This window comes from Xenopus laevis, chromosome 2L (genome assembly GCF_017654675.1).
Source record: "Xenopus laevis strain J_2021 chromosome 2L, Xenopus_laevis_v10.1, whole genome shotgun sequence".
Classification (NCBI taxonomy): Eukaryota; Metazoa; Chordata; class Amphibia; order Anura; family Pipidae; genus Xenopus; species Xenopus laevis.
In genome coordinates, this window is record NC_054373.1 from 8,073,648 (window position 1) to 8,087,794 (window position 14,147).

General features: G+C 40.4%; 1 protein-coding gene across 1 annotated transcript in view; it reads right to left on the reverse strand.

The window, feature by feature from the left end:
• The window catches only part of bcl9.L (BCL9 transcription coactivator L homeolog), a 165,842-nt gene that overhangs the window by 90,875 nt on the left and 60,820 nt on the right, over window positions 1-14,147 (reverse strand). The window contains exon 2 of the mRNA XM_041580939.1: window positions 10,616-10,713. The gene's annotated coding sequence lies outside the window, so the exon portion shown is untranslated. The remainder of the gene's footprint in view (window positions 1-10,615; window positions 10,714-14,147) is intronic.

A 14,147-nucleotide genomic window follows, 5' to 3' on the forward strand; every position in this document is an offset into this window, starting at 1 on the left:
ACATCACTGATGCTAGTGATGTGTGGATTGACCAAAAACCACGGTGAGCCATGAGTTGACCACCGGTTGGGCAGGTTCAAGTTGGAATTTCACCAACCATTGCGGGTTAGGGTTGGGTACGGGTCGGACTGGGGAAGTACAGTCTCCACTGCTCCTAAAGATTCTCTGTCTTGGAACCAGAGGTGCGCACAGAAGTTGTGTATGGAGCAAGATTACTCAGGTACAGGTCTGGGGCAGGTCCTACAACATTTTGTGGCACAGGGTCGAGTGTGGGTTAAAGGAGAACTAAACCTTAAAAATGAATAGGGCTAAAAATGTCGTATTTTATATAGTGAACTTATTTCACGAGGCTAAAGTTTGAGCTTGTCAATAGCAGCAATGATCCAGGACTTCAAACTTGTCACAGGGGGTCACCATCTTGGAAAGTGTCTGTGACACTCACATGCTCAGTGGGCTCTGATTGGCTGTTGAGAAGCTAAGCTTAGGGCTCGTCACTAATTATCCAGCAGAAAATGAGCTTCCCTGGATGTAATATAAGCTGATGCTACAGGTTTGCTGATTATTCAATTCTGATGCTAATTGCACTGGTTTCTGTGCTGCCATGTAGTAATTATGTGTATTAATTACTAATCAGCCTTATATTGTGACATTTCTATTCTATGTGTACTGTATATTGTGAGTGGGTCCCTAAGCTCAGTAAGTGTCAGCAGCACAGAGCATGTGCAGTGAATCAGCAGAAAAGAAGATGGGGAGCTACTGGGGCATCTTTGGAGACACAGATCTTTACTGCTAAAGGGCTGTGGTTGCCTTGGGCTGGTACAGAAGCACAAAACATCATGTACAACATTTCTAGCTACTTCTTTAGTTAGGCTTTTAGGGTCAGTGCGAGTTGAGTTTTTGTTAAGTTTTTTATGACTAATACATGGCTCTTGGAACCTCCCACTACTTGTGAATACTGCACTGCCAAATGCAGGCAGCACTGTATTCACGAGGTTTACCATTTTTATATACCTCCCAACTGAGGGACAGTCCCTCTTTTGACAGCTCAACCCACAGTCCCTCATTTGTACTAGAAAGTTCTGTTTTTCTTTGCACTGAGCAGCCAGAAAAAGAAACAAAATTTCTAACTTTATTGGCTTTTGGCAGAGAGCCCAGAACAGCCACAGTTGCAGATAAGATACTTTTGTAACAATTTCAAGATAAGGAAATAAGTAATTGTAACAATATAAGATAACAGGTCCCCTGGTAGAAGTTAGAGTCACAGCTTAAAGGGTAATTCACCTTTATTAGTGAATTTGTAATAACTGACAAAAAAAACACACACAAAAGTTCAAACTTTCATAACCTGCCAAATTTTGTAAAATGAGCATGATAATTAGGGGTGTGGCCACAAAAAGGGGCATGGTAAAAATTGCCGCAACCAAACTTTTTTGTTCTTCTTTTTATTTCCAAAATGTTGGGAGGTATGTTTTTAGCGCTGTCTGTGTGGTCTTTTAACTGTGGGGTGGGCGGGATCTGGGCTTTCGGCGGGCAGAGCCCAGGGGCGCTGAAAATTTTGTTGAACGGGCCCCATGATTTCTAATGGGGGCCCTGGCCACAGGCCTCTGTGCTCCGAAATTCATGTACCATCAAAGGCAAAGTGAGTTTTTGACATTTTGTACAATGCCTTCCAATTGGTAATTGACTCCTATAGGAATTTGCTTTCAAATGTGTCCGTCTTCCATCTTTGATCCTGGTACTGAAGGCCTGACCATTACTACAAGACTCAGTCAAGTCACACAATGAATTCTCTCACTGGTCATTCTGTTGGCTTAATCTTCTCCCAGTTCTGCTTTCTGAGTAATTCTCCTTTCCTTCTGTCTAACCGCAGCCTAATAATATTTTCTCTGAACTGCCCATCTGTGCTCCAAAGAAGAGGGGAAAAACAAGCTTCTCCAGCAATAGATTCAGGCAGAAAATACATCTCCTGGATCTCCGGGGTCTGGAAATTGAGTGGGGGTTTTGAAGAAACTGAGGTCTCTCTTGGCATGACAAGTCACAACCAGGGAGTTCAAGAACAAACAGAGGGTTGCAGATTAAAAGGGTTATTTATTAAAGTCCGAATGCCAAAAACTCAAGTTTTTTTTTTTTTTACTATATATATATATATATATACTATAAAACTGAGGTTGAATATAAGTCAATGGTAGAGGTCTCAATCCTATCCGAATTTCGAGCTATTTTTTTGTGTACTTCGACTAGGGTATAGTCCAAATTAGATTTGAAAAAAATTTGAAAATTCAAATATTGAAATTAATTATGTACTGTCTCTTTAAAAAATAGTCTTTGACCATTCACCATCTAAAACCTACCAAATTGTTGTTTAAGCCTATGGGGGACCTCCTAGAACCCATTTGGAGTCAATTGGTGGACTTTGAAAAATATACAGTTTTTTTGGGGAAAAATGTCAATTTGAATTCGATCGAATGTTGTAAATAATCAATAAATCAGTGGGAGTGGTCCCTATACTATTTGGAAGTTTCTATTGGCTGCACTGGAATTATCCTGAAAATTCGACTGGATTTTCACTAGATTTTTTTGGGTTTGTCCCCGATCCAATAAATTTATGTTTTTTTTAAATAATAAATAAGGTCCAATCGTGGATTCTAGTTCGGTCAGACTTTTTAAATGTAATGATTTTTTTGGACTATGATAAATAAGGCTCTTGGGGGCCTTATTTATCATAGTCCAAGTCTGACCGAACTAGAATCTACGATTGGACCTTATTTATTCGACCGATTCGAATTTGGTTAAATACAGACCTATTTGATCGAAAACTGACCTATTCGGCCAAAAAAAACTTAATTTTGATTGGTCTTTTTGAATTCAGATTTCAAAGTTTTTCAAATTCGAAATCCAATTCTTGATAAATATGCCCCTAAGTCAAAGTTTTTTTCTTTGGCCGAATAGGTCCATATTCTGCTGAATTTTAATCGTGCGAATCGAAATAATAGAGCATTCGATCGAATTCAAATTGAAGTTTTTCTCCAAAAAAACCCTTGATTTTTCAAAGTCCACCAATTGACTCCAAATAGGTTCTAGGAGGCCCCCCATAGGCCAAAGCAGGTTTTAGATGGCGAATGATCGAAGCCGAATTTTTAAAGAGACAGTACATGATAAATTTCGATATTTGAATTTTTTTCAAATTTGAATCGAATTTGAACCATTCCCTAGTCGAAGTACACAAAAAATAGCTCGAAATTTGAACTTTTTGAATTTGAAAATTCCCTTCGACCTTTCATAAATCTGCCCCTTAGTATCACGTAGAGAGGGATATTCTAAGACAATTTGAAATTGGTTTTCTTTTGTTATTTGTTGTTTTTCAAGTTATTTGTCTTTTTATTCAGCAGCTCTCCAGTTTGCAATCTGGTTGCTAAGGTCCAAATGGCCCTAGCAACCAGGCATTGATTTGAATAAGAGACTGGAATATGAATAGGAGAGGCCTGAATAGAAAGATGAGTAATAAAAAGTCGCGATAACAATAAGGGGGTTATTTATTAAAACCCGAATGTTAAAATCTCGAAAAGTTTTTTCACTAGAAAACTCGAATTGTTTAGAGGAATTTGAAAAAAATATGTGAATATTCAAATATCGAAATTTATCATGTACTGTCTCTTTAAAATTCGACTTCGACCATTCGCCATCTAAAACGTGCCGAATTGCTGTTTTAGCCTATGGGGGACCTCCTAGAACCTATTTGGAGTCAATTGGTGGACTTTGAAAAATCAAAGGTTTTTTTGGGAAAAACTTTTGAATCGAATGCGCTATTCCTTCGAATTGTACGATTCTAATTCGGCTGAATATGGACCTATTCTACTGAAAACTGACCTATTAGCCCCAAAAAAAACCTTTCAACTTAATTTCGGTTGGTCTTTTTGAATTTGAGTTTCGACGTTTTTTCAATTCGAAATTCGACCCTTGATAAATATGCCCCTTACAGTTAATTTAAAGATGAACAACCCCAAATAAATGATCCCTTTTCTTATTTGATGACAGTCTCCATTATCAATGTACAAGTGCCATCTGCAGCCTAATTCCAGTAGAAAGTGCTTTGAGTAGAACATGAGACTCCCCAGTGAAGCTTAAAGTGCCGAGTACCAGGGTTCAAGTGGGCAGGGAGTCATTGGTTTCTACAGAGAGGAGAGCTGGCAGTTTATTTCGGTGCTTAGAGCGGGGAAGGCACAATGTGGCGGCATTTATAGAGGTTAAAGACAGGTGCCTGGGGACTTGTTTGCAGCATCACTGATATCTACACACAAACACATGTTAAGTGACACTCGCCTACTACAGCCATTCAATAGGAACATCCTCATTAAACCTCAGCAGCTCAGGTTCCTAAGTGGCGGCCATAACAGGCTCTTGTGCAACCGCCGGCTCCTTTACTTCATACAAACTGCCGCCTACAGCTATGTCATGTCAACTCCACCCAAAAACCTGTTTTCTGCAAAATAATAACAAAATAATGTACCCCTACACACAAACCAATTGCACCTCTTCTTCTTCCTAGCACTAACTGCAAGGGACCACTCTAATCAATGCTTGCCATGAGTAGGGCTAAGTAATATCGGCATGCAACACGTATGGGATCTGTTATCCGGAAACCCCTTATCCAGAAAGCTCCAAATTATGGAAAGGCCATCTCCTATAGACGCCATTTTATCCAAATAATCCAATTTTTTAAAAATGATTTCCTTTTTCTGCAAAATAGCTTGTACTTGATCCCAACTAAGATATAATTAATCCTAATTGGAAGCAAAACCAGACCATTGGGTTTATTTAGGGGGCACATTTACCTAGGGTTGAATATCGAGGGTTAATTAACCCTCGATATTCGACCATCAAAGTAAAATCCTTCGACTTCGAATATCGAAGTCAAAGGATTTACCGCTATTCCCACGATCGTGCGATTCGAAGGATTTTCCTTCGATCAGAAAATTGTTAGGAATCCTATAAGGACCTTCCCCATAGGCTAACATTGGCCTCGATAGGTTTTAGGTGGCGAACTAGGGGGTCGAAGAATTTTTTAAAGAGACAGTACTTCGACTATCGAATAGTCGAATAGTCGAACGATTTTTAGTTCAAATCGTTTGATTCAAAGTCGAAGGTCGAAGTAGCCCATTCGATGGTCGAAGTAGCCAAAAAAAACATTTGAAATTAGAACTATTTTTCCTCTATTCTTTCACTCGAACTAAGTAAATGGGCCCCCCAATGTTTACATGATTTTCTAGTAGACTTAAGGTATGAAGATCTAAACGATAGAAAGGTCTGTTATCCGGAAAACCAAAGTTTTTTGGATAACAGGTCCCATACCTGTAAATAGTGAATAAAGTACCCCCTCTTGTAAAATATAAGGATATTATAAGTTACAGAGGAGTTTTATGACCATATAAAAGCACGAGTGTTATTATACAGGTCATGGAAGGTGACTTCTAATATCCTCATATTTTGTCCAGTAAAGGGGTGGTTCACCCGTAAGTTAAAGGGATCCTGTCATCGGAAAACATGTTTTCTTCAAAATGAATCAGTTAATATTGCTACTCCAGCAGAATTCTGCACTGAAATCCATTTCTCAAAAGAGCAAACAGATTTTTTTTATATTCAATTTTGAAATCTGACATGGGGATAGACATATTGTCAATTTCCCAGCTGCCCCCAGTCATGTGACTTGTGCCTGCACTTTGGGAGAGAAATGCTTTCTGGCAGGCTGCTGTTTTTCCTTCTCAATGTAACTGAATGTGTCTCAGTGGGACATGGGTTTTTACTATTGAGTGTTGTTCTTATATCTACCAGGCTGTTATCTTGTGTTAGGGAGCTGTTATCAGGTTACTTTCCCATTGTTCTTTTGTTTGGCTGCTGGGGGGGAAAAAGGGAGGGGGTGATATCACTCCAACTTGCAGTACAGCAGTAAAGAGTGATTGAAGTTCATCAGAGCACAAGTCACATGACTTGGGGCAGCTGGGAAATTGACAATATGTCTAGCCCCATGTCAGATTTCAAAATTGAATATAAAAAAATCTGTTTGCTCTTTTGAGAAATGGATTTCAGTGCAGAATTCTGCTGGAGCAGCACTATTAACTGATGTCTTTTCCCATGACAGTATCCCTTTAACTTTGTTCTTTAATTAAAGGTAACAGGTTACATAGCAAAGATAGATAACAAAAATATAGTCTTATAGAGTTATGTATAAAAGCAACACAACTTTAATTTAACCTTTAGTATGTTATAAAATAGCTAATTATACAGTAAGCAACTTTTCAATTTGGTCTTCATTTTTTTTTTATAGGTTTTGAATTATTTTCTGCCTTCTTCTTCTGACTCTTTCTAGCTTTCAAATCGGGGTCACTGTCCCCATCTAAAAAAGAAATTCTCTGTAAGGCTACACATTTATTGTTATTGCTACTTTTTATTCCTCATCTTTCTATTCAGGCTTCTCCTATTCATATTCCAGTCTCTTATTCAAATCAATGCATGGTTGCTAAGGGAATTTGGATCCTAGCCATACCTCCCAACATTTTGGTAATAGAAGGGACAAAAGGTTTGGGAAATTTTATCACCACACCCATTTTATGGCCACACCCCCTAATTGCCACATCCATTTAAAAAAAATTGGCAGGTTATGGAAAGTTTGAAAACATTTCTGGGGGTTTTAGTATTATTACAGTTTTCCTAATGAAGGTAAAATTGCCCTTTGAGCTGCAAATCTCAGTTTCCCCAAGAGACCTGCTTATCTTAAATAGCTACAATTGTTTCTTTGCTGGTCTTAAATTGTTACAAATGTATCTAAGTGCAGCAGCCACGTATTCCGTTCTCTCTGCCAAAAGCCAATTAAGTTTTACAAACATTGTATGTTTTCTGGCTGTTCGGTGCAGGAGATCAAAGAGAGCTGTCAAAATCAGGACTGTCCTGCGAAAAACAGGACAGTTGAAAGGTATTTGCAAACTGGAGAGCTGCTGAATAAAAAGCTAAATAACTCAAAACCCACAATTGATAAAAAATGAAGACCAATTGCAAATTGTCTCAGTATAACACTCTCTATACCATTCTAAAAGTTAATTTAAAGGCAAACAACCCCTCTAAGGACTATGGCTGACATGGGTGTATTTTGGGCAAATAGAGAGTGAAACTGTTCTAGCAGAATTACAGGAAAGTGTCAGGAGGGTGTATCTGGGATAGAAAATATCCTTGAGCAGTGTGCAAATGATACCTAATTCCTTCTTGTTTACTGGCTATCAGGAATGTTCAGCCTGTGTGCTTGCAGCTAAACCACAAAACCTGAGCACCCACATGCCCGCACTTACTGACATGCACCCTAACTCCCCCTCCACCTTACACCCATACAGTACCCTTTCCATTTCGTACCATTTTGTGGTCTAATATAAATAAACAAGTGCAAAATAACAAACTCCACTAACTGTCATACGAATCTGTCGGCAGTGAGCCCCAGGCCTTTGTGCTCCGAATGCTCAGAGCCACCTACACACGTCTTGAAAGCCCTTCATTTCTATGGCTTGAAGTGAATTACTGTCATTCCCTGGATACAAACTTGAGGCAGGTCAGTGGAAAAGCAATAACCCTCCTCTGCGCAGTCAGGTCTAATGGTGTGTGAGCGGGACTAACTGTCAGTTTGTGTGTTTGTTTGTCATAAAGGCGGCAGTGAGTCATCTCTGTAACCTTGGTACCAGTCCCCCTCAGTGCCCCTTCTCCATGCTCCAAAGTTTCACTATAGTGGCCCTGCAGCACATCCCATATATATATTTATATATACACACCTCCCAACATTTTGGGGGGTAAAAAAGTTGGCACTAGTGATGGGTCGAATTTGTCCCATTTCGCTTCACCACGAATTTCCCGCGAAATTTGCGAAGCGGCGCAAGTCAATGGGCGTCAGTTTATCATCACCCATGCAATCTCCCTGAACTGCCTTCCCCCTGCCATCAGCCTGCTAAAATGGAAAACCGCCTGCGGCAATGCACTCGCGGCCTTCAATTTCCGAAGTTGCCTCACGAGGAAACTTCGGGTGACTTCGGAAAACTAAGTGCTCCGACTGCCATCCCGCCGGCAATTTTCTAGCCGGCGGGAGGCGGTTCGAGGAGCTTAGTCGCCCTGAAGAAGAGGAGATTTGTCGCAACTTATTTCCCCGAATCTAAGCGTGTGTCCCTGAGCTGAAAAGCAGGAAGTAGTGTTCTGGCTATTATGTTACACATCCAGTCACTCCAGCCTTTATACATTACATTTTTGCCTAACTAACTTATTATTTTGCACATACTATCTATTTAACCAGTTTTTTTTTCTACTTTACTGAACTGTTCCTTTAAGGGCACTTCATACAGACTAATACAGAGGTAGGTGGATACGTATAACAGTAGAAAGCTCATAATAGGTGTCACTTGGATGAAAGGAGACAGGATGAGAGATGTGATTGAAAACCTTTGATACATCAAAGGGATCAAGTGAGTTCAGGAATGAGTTCAGGAGGATAAAGGGAAATACTAGAAGAAGAAGCAGCCATGCCTGGAAGCGTTCAGGTGGGAAGCTTAGGAATAGGGTGGTGGGTGCCAGTAGACTAGTGTTTATTACAGAAGCAGCACAGATCACGTGACTAACTAACTGAAGCTGCCCATATAATAACTGTCAGCTCATCCCCTGGAGACTGAGTTGTCAGCTTACTGGCCTGTGTATGATGTCTGTTAGCCAGCCTGCCTGCCAGCAGAAGCGATCCTAGAGGGGAACGGGACCTGGTGTGTGACGCGCAGCTGGGCCCCGCCCCCCTCCGTACGGCCGCATTTGCAACGGCGAACGGACTGCCGGGGGGGCCCTGGCCCACTCGCACCCCCTGCTCCGCCGGTAGTTCCGCCACTGCCTGCCAGATATATGGACAAAAATCAGCCAATCTTCATGGATGATCCAATCATTGGCCCAGGGCAAAACTGGCCAAAGTTCCACTTGTTATGTGAGGCCACCAACTGAGTAAACCTGAACCAACCTTACATTGGCCGTATGGAAATGAGTCAGGATATACAGGTACGGGACCGGTTATCCAGAATTCTCGGGACCTGGGGCTCTCCAGATAACGGATCTTTCTGTAATTTGGATCTTCATACCTTAAGTCTACTAGAAAATCATGTAAATATTAAATAAACCCAATAGGCTGGTTTTGCTTTTGCCTCTAGTGAGTAAAAGTGTCACCTTCTTTCTGCGCAGAGGAGAGACAGGAACAACAGCATTCCCTTGCACTACAGGTATGGGACCTGTTATCCAGAATGCTGGGACCTGGGGTTAACGGATCTTTCCATAATTTGGATCTTTATACCTTAAGTCTACTAGAAAATCATATAAACATTAAATAAACCCAATAGGCTGGTTTTGCTTCCAATAAGGATTAATTATATCTTAGTTGGGATCAAGTACAAGTTACTGTTTTATTATTACAGAGAAAAAGGAAATCATTTTTAAAAATGTGGTTTATTTGGACAAAATAGAGTCTATTGGTGATGACCTTCCCATAATTTGGAGCTTTCTGGATAACGGGTTTCCAGATAATGGATTCCATACCTGTACTGTGTACAGAAAGCCCTTAAGTGTGCACAGTCAGAGGTTCTATGGGAGTAAGCCGCCTTTTTGTCACCACGGGGTCCTGATTTAATATTCTCTCAGCTCGTTTTATGGCAGGAACAGTATTTGGTAAAAAACTATTTTTTTAGGAAATAATTACTCATTTTAAAAAGATAAAAGATACAGGCATGGGGTCCGTTATCCGGAAACCAGTTATCAGGAAAGATCCAAATTACGGGAAGGCCATCTCCCATAGACTCCATTATAATTAAATCATTTTTAAAAATGATTTCCTTTTTCTGTGTAATAATAAAACAGTCGCTTGTACTTGATCCCAACTAAGATATAATTAATCCTTATTGGAAGCAAAACCAGCCTATTGGGTTTAATTAATGCTTGAATGAAATGTTGGTATGGAGATGGATAGATATCTTATACTGAAAACCCAATGTTCTGAGTATTCTGGATAACAGGTCCCATCCTGTATAAATCATAAACAGAGTGTAATCTGCTCTTAAGAGCCAAAATAATCCAGGAATAATGTAAAGGGAAGCATAATGCATGTACATTTACTAGGGATGCACCAAATCCACTATTTTGGATTCGTCCTAACCCCCGACTCCTTTGCGAATACTGAATCTAATCCGAATCGTAATTTGCATATGCAAATTAGGGGTGTGAAGGGGAAAACATTTTTATTTTCCTTGCTTTGTGACAAAAAGTCACACCATTTCCTTTCCCGTCCCTCATTTGTATATTCAAATTAGGATTCGGATTCGATTCGGCCGAATCCGAATCCTGCTGAAAAAGGCCGAATCCCGAACCGAATCCTGGATTCGGTGCATCCCTATCATTTACATAAATAACAACACCCAACAATCAAATAAATAAGATAATGGCCCAGTTCATTGCTCCATGCTTTTGTTTTTTAAAAAAGGGAGGTCCTGGAGTTCCATCTCCATCTGTCAGGCTGTTAATCCAACCCTAGATTAAACCCAGGCACTATCCACAGAAAAACACTCACCGGAGACGACTCTGCCCTCAGCTCAATGGAATCATCTTCAACGATGGCCAAATCTTCCTTCCTCACATCTGTTATCTTGAAAATCCTTTCAGCACCACCTATAATAATATAAAGAGTTGCTCAGGAGATCTACTTTTGGTTGAATGGAGGCCATTCTGATTATGGGCAGATCATGGCCGAGGGCCTGTGCAAATCTGTTGGGGGGAGACGGCACCAAGAGTCCACGTCTGATTTATTTTCAGATTCAGTTTGGCCAGGCACATGAAATCCCGTAATCCTTCTAAAAAAAAAAAAAGGCCGGATTCTGGCTAAATCCCGAATCTAATCCTTAATTTGGTGCATCCCTAATATCCGAGTACTTTGGGGAATGATTCTATGCATTTCAATGGTAATGTTACTGGCCTGTTACTTTCATTAGGTCACCACTATGGTCTTGGTGTTGGGGGAACCCAGAAGATACAAACCAACACATGGAGGATATTAAAGGGGTTGTTCACCCTTAATGGGGAACTATGGCAAAAATGAAAATTTAATTTAATTTTCATCATACTGAAATAAGAAACTTTCTAAATACAATCAATTAAATATTCTGCATTGATTCTGATATAATCAAGTTTATCTTCACTATCCCTCTCTCAGCATCTGTTTCTCCTCATTCTCTCTTCATTCAGCAGTTGGGTGTCAGATATTCATTGACAGTTAAGGTGGCCATACACGGGCCGATAAAAGCTGCCGACAGACCAAGTCGGCAGCTTATTGGCCCGTGTATGGGGGCCCCCGACGGGCTTCCCCGATCGAGATCTGGCCGAAAGTCGGCCAGATCTCGATCGGATGGGGTTAAAAATCCCGTCGGATCGCGGCCGCATCTGTTCGTTGATGGCCCGTTTGGCGAACGCTAGGATCCGATCGTTGGGCCCTAGGGCCCACGATCGGATCAGCCCGATATTGCCCACCTCAAGGTGGGCATATCGGAGGGAGATCCGCTCGTTTGGCGACATCGCCAAACGAGCGGATCTATCCGTGTATGGCCACCTTTAGATCCATTATATCTTATAGGGGGGCTCGTTTCCTAGTAGATGTATTAGAGTTCACTCAAATAACTGATTCCAGTACAAACAAAATCTAACAAAATAACTGCCTTTTGTACAAATCCTGCATGTAGAGAGACATGATGTCTGGTGAGTTTAATAGAGTGACCTCTAATACATCTTCTAGGCAAAAGGAGCCCCCCTATAAGATATATTGGATCTAACTGTCAGTGAATATCTGACACCCAACTGCTGCATGAAGAGAGAATGAAGAGAAACAGATGCTGAGAGAGGGATAGTGAAGATAAACTTGATTATTTCAGAAACGGTACAGAATTTTTAATTGTTTATAGTTAGAAAGCTTCATATTTCAATATGATGAAGCTTATATTAAATTTTCATTTTCGCAGTAGTTCCCCTTTGAATTAACTTTTAGTTTTAGTGATGTAGAGAGTGAGACAATTTACAGTTGGTAGGGATGCACTCAATCCAGGATTTGGTCCTGGTTTCGACAAGGATTCAGCCTTGTTGGCAGGATTCGGATTCGGCCGAATCCTTGTGCCTGGCTGAACTGAATCCGAAATTGCATATGTAAGTTAGAGGCAGGAAGGATAATCATGTGACTTTTCATCACAAAACAAGGAAGTACAAAAAAAATTTTACACTCCTTCCTTTCCCTCCCTTGATTTGCAATTTGCATATGCAAATTAGCATTCAGTTCATATCTGGCGATTATTTCACGAAGGATTCTGACCCAAATAGTGGATTTGTGAATCCCTAGTAATTGGTTATCATTTTTTATTATTTTTTTTTCTGGTTTGAGTTATTTAGCTTTTTATTCAGCGTCTCTCCAGTTTGCAGTTTCTTGCAATCTGGTTGCTAGGGTCTAAATTCCCCTAGCAACCATGCACTGATTTTTTTTAAGAGATTGAAATGCTAGAACTCATTACCCCAAGCACTTACCGTGTGTCATCCAAACACTGCTGCCTACTGTAAACGGCAGATTTATCAAGAGTCGAATTTCGAATATAAAAAACTTAAAAAAGACCAAATTTATTTAAAAAAATCGAAGTTTTCAGGTGAATAGGCCGTTTTCGTTCGACTTCGAATTGTACAAATCGAAGGAACATCATATTCAATCTAAGTCCACCAATTGACTCCAAAGAGGTTCTAGGAGATCCCCCATAGGCTAAAACAGCAATTTGGCAGGTTTTAGATGGTGAATGGTCGAAGTCAAAGTTTTAAAGAGACAGTACAAGATAAATTTCAACATTCAAATTTTTTTCCCTAGTCGAAGTACACAAAAAGTAGCTTGAAATTCAAATTTTTTTAATTCGAATTTTCACTTCGACCCTTGCTAAATCTGCCCCAAATGTTTAAAGGAGTTGTTCACCTTTAAATAAAATTTTAGTAGGATGTAAAGACAATTTGCAAGTGGTTTTCATTTTTTATTATTTATAGTTTTCGAGTTATTTATCTTTTTATGCATCAGTTTACAGTTTAAGAAAAATGGTTGCTAGGGTCCACATTACCCTAGCAACCATGCATTGATTTGAATAAGAGAATGGAGTATAAATAGGAGAGGCCTGAATAGAAAGAGGAGTAATAAAAAGTAGCAATAACAATACATTTGTAGCCTAAGGGTAAGGCCACACTAAGCGATAGCGCGGCGATTTGACTCGCCGCGACTATTCGCCGCGACTTTTAATCCTCAATCGCTGGCGAAACTTTGGCGCTGGCGTCTATGGGGAATCGCTGCGTAAAAACACACGCGGCGATCTTTTTTCTATTGTCGCTCGAAATCGCCTCGCTAGGCGATTTCGAGCGACAATAGAAAAAAGATCGCCGCGTGTGTTTTTACGCTGGCGATTTTGCGCGATTTCCCATAGACGCCAGCGCCAAAGTTTCGCCAGCGATTGAGGATTAAAAGTCGCGGCGAATAGTCGCGGCGAGTCAAATCGCCGCGCTATCGCTTAGTGTGGCCTTACCCTTACAGAGCATTTGTTTTTAGATGGGGTCAGTGACCCTCATTTGAAAGCTGGAAAGCATCGGAAAGGGTTGCAGATTGTATGACAGCTCCAGGGCTTCAATGGAACCAATTGGAGGACAGCAATGATGAGCTATGAACTGGAGGCATGACGGTGGCTACCGTGAGGCCCATAATAACCAAATAACAAGGCAAATAATGTGCTCCTACAGTAGTTACAGCAGCTGAAATAAAGGGTTCAGAGCAAATGTTCAGCAGCCTCCAGCGCAATTATCTTTTCAAGGGTCCATAAAGAGAATGAAACAAAACAAGAAAATCAATAGAAACACTTTTCCATGAGAAGGAAAGAATAAAATGGTTTCAAAATCACTCCCTCCTTCTCCCGTGAGCCGTTTCCTACGACATTAATAAGTTCAGCCCATTGTGACATTAGCAAAACCTTTGCTCTTTATAACTCAGAACCCAATAAACTGAAAAGCTGAACAGATCACTTCCCTGTGACAGCTCAGAGCAGAAC